Raw genomic sequence first — 9,877 nt, forward strand, 5'->3', positions numbered from 1 at the left:
AAAAAAAAAAAAAAAAAACCAACCTGATTCTTCTCCCACACCCCCCAGTTCCATTAATTGCTCAAACTTATGGTTAAAGAAACCAACAGGAGTTTCAGTGGTTTGAAGGTCAGGCCCAAGCACAGCAAAACCCTGGGGCAAAAGTGTGTTCCTCCTCTCCCTCCCCTGCAGCAAGTGTGTATTCCAACACCCTCAGCAGAGGAGGTTACTCCTCCACTGGAGTCCCTTGAATAAAGAGACGCTTCTGGGAGCACACTGAGCAAATGGGTTATTTTGAAAGGACAAGTTAGCTCTATAATTTGCCTTCACAATGTGTTCTGCACTCTAATTACAAATGCAAACACAGTAATTGAGAACAGCATCATAAAACTCTTAAGGAAGCCATAAGTGATATAATACATGGACATGTTTACCATTTGGTGCAGCAGGATGCCTCTGTGATGTTTTCCCCATGTTTAAACAGGGTGGAGATTTGCTTTTCTTTCATAAACTCCATTCCATGACAGCAATTCTCCCCTCAGCCTCCCTGCTCCTGAGCCTGGCTCAGTTAAAATACAGCTTTCAGAAAACATTTTTTCTTTTTTCCTCGAGAATAACCTCTTTTTCTTTTGAAAGACATAAAATTATTAATTCAAGCTATTCCAAAGGGAAGAAAAAAGGGAAGATATTAGCGTGTTCTCCGCCTATGTTGTCCCATTCTTGCCTGCAACAGCAAATAATTCATCAGGGTGAAATGCAGAAAGAGCTGGGGGGCTGCACTGCTGCTTCTCCACCTAAACAGTCTTTGGGGAGCCTTCAGCCCTTCCCATGGTGAATGGGAAAGGCTGAAGGAAAGAAAAAAATCCTAAAGCATCAATGGTTCAGAGAAATGGGGTCTCCACACAATTTTCCTCCAGGTACCCAGTGCCTGGACAGTGCAGGCAAACCGTGGCTCTTGGTGCTCTCCATCCCCTGAATGTCCTGTGCAGGGGTGTGGGGAAGAGCTCAGAGCTCCAGTTTTTCCCAGTTAAATAGGGGTGAGTACTTTATGGCAAAAGAAGTCAGGCAAGATGTTCCACAGGCTGGCTGGGAGCTTTCTGCATGGATGGGTCTACAACACCCTGCACAAGGTGCAGTCCCACATCCCTGTCTTCACCCACTTTGCCCTTCTCCCCGTTCTTTTCTGTCATCTCTTGGGTCACCCTCCTTGTCAGCCCAGGGTCCTGCTGCAAACAAAGCTTCAAATCAGTGCAAACCCTGTGGGCATCAAAAATCTTCCCAGACACAGCACAGAGAACAGAAGTGAGGAAACCAAACATAACATCAGCCCTGCCCTCTGGAAAGCACCTTTGGGATGCTGGTGGTGGGGAGGAGTGACCAGGAGGATGCACAGCACCTCAGGGARCCACGGGACCAACCCTTTCACAGGAGAGCAAATAAACTGGGAGAGGATTAGGGCTGAGTGTGCACCGACAGGATCCTACAAGCTCACCTAAGCTTAACAGCTGCTAAATAACATGACAATTCATGTGATTCAAACCAGAACAGTTCAGCCTGCCTTTCGAGATCAATGAAGACGTGTGTCCTCTCTGCAGCTCGCTCCGGCTCGCACGTGCACACCCTGTCTCTTTAGATTTGCTGAAAGCTGCTAGGGCCTGATTTTCAGAGGTGCTGAGTGCCTGCAACTCATCATGACAGGCTATACATCAAATCCATCACCTCTTGGGAAACTTGATTGCCCTAGTGGAAACCCTCATTTCAAGCGTTTAACTGGTTCCTACTGGTTTCAGCCGGTCAGCTCGGTTTTGGGATGGATCACTCAGTTTGGGCTCCTTCAGGAGAAATAAATCTAAATCCGTGCAGACCAGTGAAGGAATCCACTAGAAAGGTAACAATTAAAAGAAAAAAAAATACATTCTATTTTTAAAACATTGAACCAATAAAAATAACTCACACTTGGCTGGTTAGAGCTGTTCATCAGGTGACTTGCTGAACAGATGTCTCCAGTTGGGAATTCTTGGATGAAATTCTCCATCTTCTCTTTTTTTTTAGAAGTCAGTTATTAAAAAAGTACATTGGAGGCTTGAAACATGTGTTAATTCAAGCCAGGAAAACAAAAAAAAAAACCAGAAACCACACATCCATGGCCAAGAGAGAGGTTGCTGAGGTGTAATCACAGCTTTAAGGGGTGAAGCTCTTYATCTGGATGTGAGAAGGATGAAAACACACTTATTAAAGCCCCTGGAGATACAGAGTTAATGCTGAAGATAAACAGGGCACTCACACTGAAAACCTGGAGAATCTTAGAGATGCTGTCCAGGAGACTCTAATCTCTTTTTTCACAATGCTCAGGAAATGTATAAAGTGGTGGTTAATTGTGTATAATTATTTCACAGAATGAGAGAACATTTTTAGAGAATATTTTTTCCTCAATTTTCAGCCATCTTGGGTATTACTATAGGTATTTTAAAAAACAATGAATGTCCATGCTACTGTTTAGCAAAGAGAGATACAGGACCTGCTGTAGCCTGGGCATTTACTGATTGCTGCAGGAGCTCTTTCTGTTCTACCTTACAGGGCACAGGCTGCAGATGTTGGTGTGTTTTTATCTCCATTAACACACGAGGAATTGATCCTSCTGGAGGAAAGCAAGCAGAAATGATCTCTCTTGGTGCAGTGTACCTGAAATGCCCCATAGGATTGCTGATAAAATAGACACAGAAGTGGAGGAGCCTTCCCTGACCTCACACTGCCCCTCTCCTCCCTGCATTTTCCTGTATCCATCTCCCAGCCAAGGGGACACAGCCTTGATGGGATCCCAGGATGATCCATGGCTGATTTGGCTGCAGAGCATCCAGCCTGGGAAGCAGAGGGTGAGAATTTGCCACGTGGSCCTGCTGTCAGCTCTCCTGCACAAACTCATCTGCAGAGGAGCTCTGGAAGCAAAGAAAGAGTTACAGAGCAGCTCCCAGGGGCAGCAGKCAGCTCCATGAGCCCTCCCATGCCCAGTTGTGTCAGATCCATTCCCCTTGGACCTTCTTTAGAATCCTGGTAGTGGCCAGTGATGGGAAATATCTCCAGTTTTTCTAAAGACTGAAGGTCCAGTAAGATTTACGCTTGCTAGAGGTGTTTGTGACACACAGCAACCACAGACATGCATGCTAAAACACAGTTTTATTTCCTGAAGATGAAAGGACAAGTTGCACTGTGAGCCAAATATCTTGTTTGGGCAAAAGGAGCAGAATTYACACACTGAGTCTGATTTTAAATCATCTGGTCTGGGGCTATTCAAGGCTGTGGATCTGTTTATATGYAAAAGAAACAAAGATTGGGAGGCTTTTATTTTCTCCTGCCTGGGTAACAGCTGAATAATTGTTCCTCAGACTAGCAGGGAAAGCAAACAGAAGCATTTCCCCAGAATTGCTTTCTTTGTCTCTCTTCTTTTCCCTTCACATGTTCAAGACTTCAAAATATTTTGGGAGGAAGGTGGAGGTTTCCAGTTTGGCTCATCTTTACTTCTCAGAAACGCACAAAAGGACTTTAATTGAACTGCATAACAGGCTTCTACTAAATATCTCCTCACTTTTCTTCTGCACCTGGATTTGGAGGGGCCAGCAAAGGAAGATAGCTGAATTCCTTAGGTGAATAGAGAGCTTCATTCCCAAAGGGCACAACAAACCTGATCCTTCYTCTTCTGATCAACAAGAGCACAGAAGCTGCAAGCCTGACCAGTACATCAAAAAGGAGCTTGAAAAATACTTTGAGCAAAAAATGCTAACGGTGCATCCTTCTCCTGTAACTGCACTGATATTAAATCAGGAAACAGTACGGAACAACCACAAATACATATATACAGGGGCTGTCAAAACAGAAACAAAACCAAATCCCTAATGGGCACTAAAGGTGGAAAGAGCAAAAAGAATATACAGWATAGGCTTTATGATTATATTTAAATCCTTATGCAGCAAATGCTGCAAARGGAATTCCAAAAATTTTCACTATATAAGCAGTTTTTTTGATCCGGGACTTTGTGCAATGAAAAGGAATTACAAATCAGTCTGAATGAAAGGGTGCARGTCCCAGTGGGTGTTGGAGCATGCCTGTGGATTCCTGGGCTGTAAAAACAACCCCCTGATCCTGCAAGGGCCCAGGGATGCACCCAGCCCTGCTGGGAGCARCCTTTCTGCTGCCACAGACATTGAACTACGACAACGCTGTCTTTCTGAAAAGATCCTTCCATGATGCTGGATTTCCTCAAAAACAACAGAGGCCAGATCTTCCTTCCCTCCTTCCTGGCTGTTAAAGATCTGATCTTTGAGAAAGGCTTCCACTGAGCTCCTTGGAAAAACAGGCAGAGGCTATGGCTGGAAGGGATGCTGATATTTTATGGAAGATTTCCTGGCTTCTCGTGACTTTGTGGCACTGGGCTCCAGGATACCTTCCCTATCTCCCTGACATCTCCCTTTTCTATCTCTATTTCAAGGGAGMTAAAAACCCTTGGAAAGATCACCTTTTCCACCCAGAACCTCTGAAATCACAAGAGAAGCAGATAAGCAGGAGAGATTTTTTTTCTCTAGTAAGATGTGGTCCGAATTCTGAAGTGTTTGAAGAGCTTTTGAATGACACGAAATGGTATTGCAAGATACAGCTGCAGCAATCACAGYTCTCCAGCTTCCACTGGCTACTTCAGTCCCCAAAGGCAACTTCTGATCACTCTGAAAGGTTTTGGTGCTGTTTATTAGCTGCGAGCTCCTAAAAGGGCTCAGATAATGAGTTCAAGATGCCATGGTTCAAGTGGGAAGCAGGACTGAGCCAAGCACAAGAGGAAAGCTGATCCTAGCAAGGYTCAAACGGGGAATTTTGTGCTTCTGGATCAGGTGTATCTGCTAGAAACAGTTTTTACCACGATTGCAAGGGGAATAATGACAAGAGCGTGTATTGGAGAGGGGGGCTATGGTGAGACTGCAGAGTCTGGAAATGGTGAGAAAGAGACAAATTCTCTTGAAACCAAGTTTGGACCGATGCATTCATGGTATAATGGGGCTAAAGCTGAAAGAAATAACGAGAAACAGAAGGTTTCTGCTCTCTGCTCTCCTCCCTGCMGAAGGCACCGTTGTAGGAGAGGGTGAAACGAAGCCATTTGGTCTGGAAGTCACCTCTTTCCCAACCCCGGAGTGCAGCGAGACCCTGASCCAACTGCAGAGGGTGCCACGGAGGGCTTGTGCTTCTTTCCCTGCGCAAGAGGCAGGACTCGGGCACAGCAGCACCAGCAGCAGCAGCAGCATCCTCCCTTCCGTCCCCGGGCCGCGCAGATGTCCCGGGCTAACCCGAGCACCGCGGGGCGCCGGGGGGCTGTTCTCCTCTCCAAATAAAAGATAATCCCCACTGCCCGTGTCCCGCATCCTCCCAGCCTCGCCGGGACGCGGAGCTTTGCCTGAGCATCCCCCAAAGCGCGCTGGTGCGGTGCCCATCGCGATTCCCCCATCRGAGCCGAAGCTCCCCCTTTCCGCCCGCATCAGCCCCCCCAAATCTCTCTGCAGGGTTTGGGGGCTCTGTGTTTGTATGCCAGGGCCAGGGAGGGGCCGGGCACAGCTCGGGGGGACCCTCCGGGCAGTGACACATCCCCCGCTGCCGGCACAGCCGGGCTCACGGGCTGTGAATCGTGGGGCGTTCAAATCACCCCTAAATCCCCCTGTCCCGTACAGCAACACCGGCCCGGGAGCGCTCACCACCCCCGCGACAGAGCGAACCCCGCAGCCGCCGCCCGCACACCCTGAACCCCGCTGCTCAGCGGGGACTTAGCGCTGGACACTGCAAAACCTCGGGAAAGAAAAATAYCCCCCTAGAAACCTACCCTTGTGAAGTGTGGCTCCGCTCCCTTCTCCCAGATCCACCACGTGTCTAGAGTCAGTACTGGGATCTGCCCCGCTCTTAACTGGTTCGGGTTAAAATCTGAAGCGGTCCCAGTAAACCCAGAAAGGTTCAATCGCTCAGTTTATACTGCAAAGCTGCTCTCCAGACTTTGTCCAAATAATGTTGCCCGCTTTACTTTGACAATCCCSGCAGAAAAGGGGGAGCGAGGGGAAACAAAGCCTTATGATTACCGGTAGTAATTTAATCCTAAATTCGTGGGCCATTCCCATCAGCCCCAACAAGCAAACATCAACACTTTTCTTTCTCATGCACATGTATCTGCGATAGATGATTAACCAGGTCCCCGGCTGCTTACACAGGGGGAAAAAAATATCCTGAACAACCAGCGCCGTGTCTGCCTGCGGTTTGGGAAATTAAAAATCAAGCGAGGAGAGGTAGGAATTAGGAAAGTGATGCTCTTTTCCTCCCTCAGTGCCGTCTGTCAGCCCCGGATAATTTCGGTTTGGGTCTATGTTTGTTAACAAAACTCCCCTTTCAGTTAACATATCCCGCTGATGTTATGGGATAAAAAAAGCTAATTCTGGGGGGAAAAGCAGCAGTCGGCTACCAAAACCGAGGAGCGCTTCTCTGAGAACCGAGTGTGGAAACYACAGACATAACAGTCGTCTTAATTTTCATCTGAGTACCTATACCTGATGTTTCTAAGAACTGGGGATTGGGATGCCAATATAATACAATTCCCTTCCTAAGTATCACTTGCCCGATTTGGGCAGAGCCCTACCTGAGCAAACACGGATAACAATCTGTATGCTGCCGTTTTGAGGGAGAGATTTCAAATCTCGGTGGYTCCAGGACCCCTCCTGTCCTGCCCTGGGCGGACGTGTCGGCWGGAGCTGATCTGAAATGACATTATCATTTCCTCTGAACCCGTCCCGATTTTGGCCGGGAGTTTGCGGAAGGCAGGGGGAAGTGGAGGGAGAGCGGGAAGAAGTAATTTTTTCCTCGAAACGAACGTTGAAAAAAACAGATCTTAAAATAGAGAAAGAAAAAAAATTAAAGCAGCTCGGTTAGCGGTTTTCGTATGCGGGGAGAAGGCGGCAATTAAACAAAAATCGCCCGGAGCGCTCGGCGGGGAGGCGAGCTGCGGGGCCGGGCAGGTGAGCGCCTCTTCTTCCCGGTCCGCGGGTGCGGAGGGGACGGGGAATCCTTCCCGCAGGAGCCGGCAGCCGCCGCTTTGACCCGCGGTGGCTTTTGGGGTGCGGGGCCGGGGTGCGCCGAGCTCCCTCCCTCCCCCTGCGCGCAGCACCGCGGCCGCGAGGATGGGAAACACTTCTGAGCTGCCTCGCTGGGCTGTTCAGCACAGGAATCCTTCTCCACAACACTCTTTTCCCCCCAATCCTTGTTTAAAAAAACACAAAAAAAACCCAAAACAAAACCCATATAATTTAAAATGCACGAAGGAGCAACGCCCCTAACGTATAAATCGCATCGAGAATAACCTTTGGCGGCTGAATTAAAAACTACAATGAACAACTGGGGATTCGGGGCACGAAGCGGTTGTGGCTTTATTCAATCGCTTAACGCCGCAAGTTTCGTGGGATGTGTTTTTGAAAGGGGAGCGAGGTATGGAAGAGCAAAGAAACCGACCCAGAAAGTGCCCCGAAATTTTATGACTGTGAGGATGGGCGCTGAAAACCGATCCTCAATTCACAGCTTAAAAGATTAAGGAAAGGGACGGAGTGTGTATGGACAGGGAGATAATCAGATCAATGCTTCCCTCCGCCTTTCAGTAGCTCCACCTTGTGAATATACCTCAGTAATTATGAGAGGAAAAAGTATTATCCATCTAATGGCACATTTTGCAGGGCTGCATCCAGGCTTCCCAAGCTCTCGCCAGGGTCCCCTTTCTCTCACTGGCAACGATAACGTTTAAGGTGCAGGTAAAAATACAACTCCCCCCAAGCAGCTTCCAGGACCTCAGAAATAACAAGTCCAGCGGACCCGCGCGGGTGACTCTCGGCAGTCCCCAGCCCCCGGGGAGGCGGCAGCAGCCGGGCGGGCTCCGCCGAGCTCCCGGTCCGGTCCGCTCTGCCCCGCTGGCCGCTCCCCCGCCCGGCGCCGGCGGATCCCTCCGKAGAGGGGCACCGAGGGGCTCCCCGCCTCGCTGCGCCTCGGGGCCGCTGGTTAACAGCGAAAAGACGGCGATTTCCCAAATCTAGGACTGACGGGAAACCAGCGGCGCGGGGGCCGTGCGGACCCCAGGGACCCCCGCACCGCCGGGGCCGCGCTGCCCGTGCGGGAGCGCCCCGGGTCTGTGCKTGCGTTCCACTCGTGTCCTCCCGCACACGCGTTCGGAGCGGCGCGACCCGCGGAGAGAGAGAGGGAGAGAGGTCTGCGTGGTCCCGGCAGCGCAGCCCCGCTTCGGCCGGGTTCGGGATGCGGGGGCACCGCTCACTGCTGGGACCGCAGCGTGCGGAGCGCCGGAGGCGGCCGCTCTCGGGGGCTGTCGACTGAGAGTTCTGTCCCCTCCAAATGTCGTGGGGAAACGCTCACACAAGGCACCGCCGGCGAAATTAAACCCCGGCGCGCCTGTACTGTGAAGGARGATTTGGATGAAACCTCCTGCCTGGTTTCCTCCTCTTCCCTCCAACCCATTGCCAGAGGGACACCCTGGAATTTCTTTTTGGGGAAAAGGGGGACTTTGCGCGACTTTTGCCTTGCTGGTTTCCTGCGCGGCTGCGGCCGGCTCCGCGGAGATGCGGAGGAGCGGGACGAGCGGCTCCGGGTATCGCCGGGGGTCTGCCGGGGGTCCCKCAGGGACGGACCCTCCGCTTGGGGACTCCGCAGTGTCGTCCCGGCTCCAGAAAGGCAGTTCCCTCCTCATAAATCTCGGCAAAGCAGACAGATCTTGAACTTTTTTTTTGTTCTTTTGGCTAAATAAAYGGGGGGTGGGAAGGTGTTACGGGGGATTCTGAGGTGCAGAGGAGGAGGCACAGCTCCTGGAGCGGCGCTGCCAGCCGGGACCGGGGTAGCCCGGCTCCCGCGGCCGCTCCCGCATCGCTCCGSTCCCGCACGCCCGTCCCCTTTTCCCGGGTGCTTTCTCGCGGTGAAAATGAGCTGTTATTCTGAAAACGGACACTTGGGGTCGCACTTTCTGTCTGTTTGAGCGTAAAAGCGGTGTAAAAAGAAGCACTAATCTCCCTTAATCGTTACAAAATGTTAAAAAAAAAATCCTGTTACGGGACCGAAAAAAAAAAAAAGAAACTAAAAAACCTTACAAGCTGAATACTCCTTTGCACGCAGTCACTCTCTCAGGGAACAGCAGAGGAAAGCAAACATGGTCCCCTCAGAACCGAAACGCAATTATATTTTTCCCCTTCTCTCCCTAATATTTGCAATTGTCTGTGTCAATGCTTTTGCTTTACTTTAGGGAGAGATTTRCTTCCTGTAACCGGGAGGATTTCCCCGGCTGCACACGAAGCGCTGACAGCCCTGTCGAGCCGGTGCTTCCCTCTCTCCCGGCTCCCCGCGCATCCCCCTCGGCGCCTCCCGCAGCCCAGCACTCGCTCCCGGGCCGGAGCCGCTGCGCCTTCGCGGCCGGTTCTCCCTCGCTGCKCTCGCACCGGGGACGCTTACATAAAGTTGGAAGGGTCGATGCGTGTGCGTGGCATGGGGGGAAGCTCCCTGCCTTGAGATCCGCTACGGGACGGCAGCGGGCAAAAAAAGGGGCACTTTGTTATATTTAGGACAAAGGGACAGGCAGGATATCCCCGAGTCCCCCTCCTTTGTGAGCTGCGGAGGCCGAAAAGGATGGGAGGAAGGGAGCAGGGAAATAAATAAATAAATAAACAGCGAAATAAATAAATAAATAAATAAGCAGGAAGGCGCGGGTGCGGGAGGGGGAGCCGGGGAGCGCCCGGAGGTGCGGGGCTGGGAGCGGCGGGCGCTCAGCTGGCGCTGCGGAGCTGTCACAGCGCGGCCCGGCCCCGTCCCCGCCCCCGGCCCGCGCCCGCCCGGCCCCGCC

The sequence above is a fragment of the Malurus melanocephalus genome, unplaced genomic scaffold (assembly GCF_030028575.1).
Source record: "Malurus melanocephalus ecotype Western Australia unplaced genomic scaffold, MMel_1.1 scaffold_356, whole genome shotgun sequence".
Classification (NCBI taxonomy): domain Eukaryota; kingdom Metazoa; phylum Chordata; class Aves; order Passeriformes; family Maluridae; genus Malurus; species Malurus melanocephalus.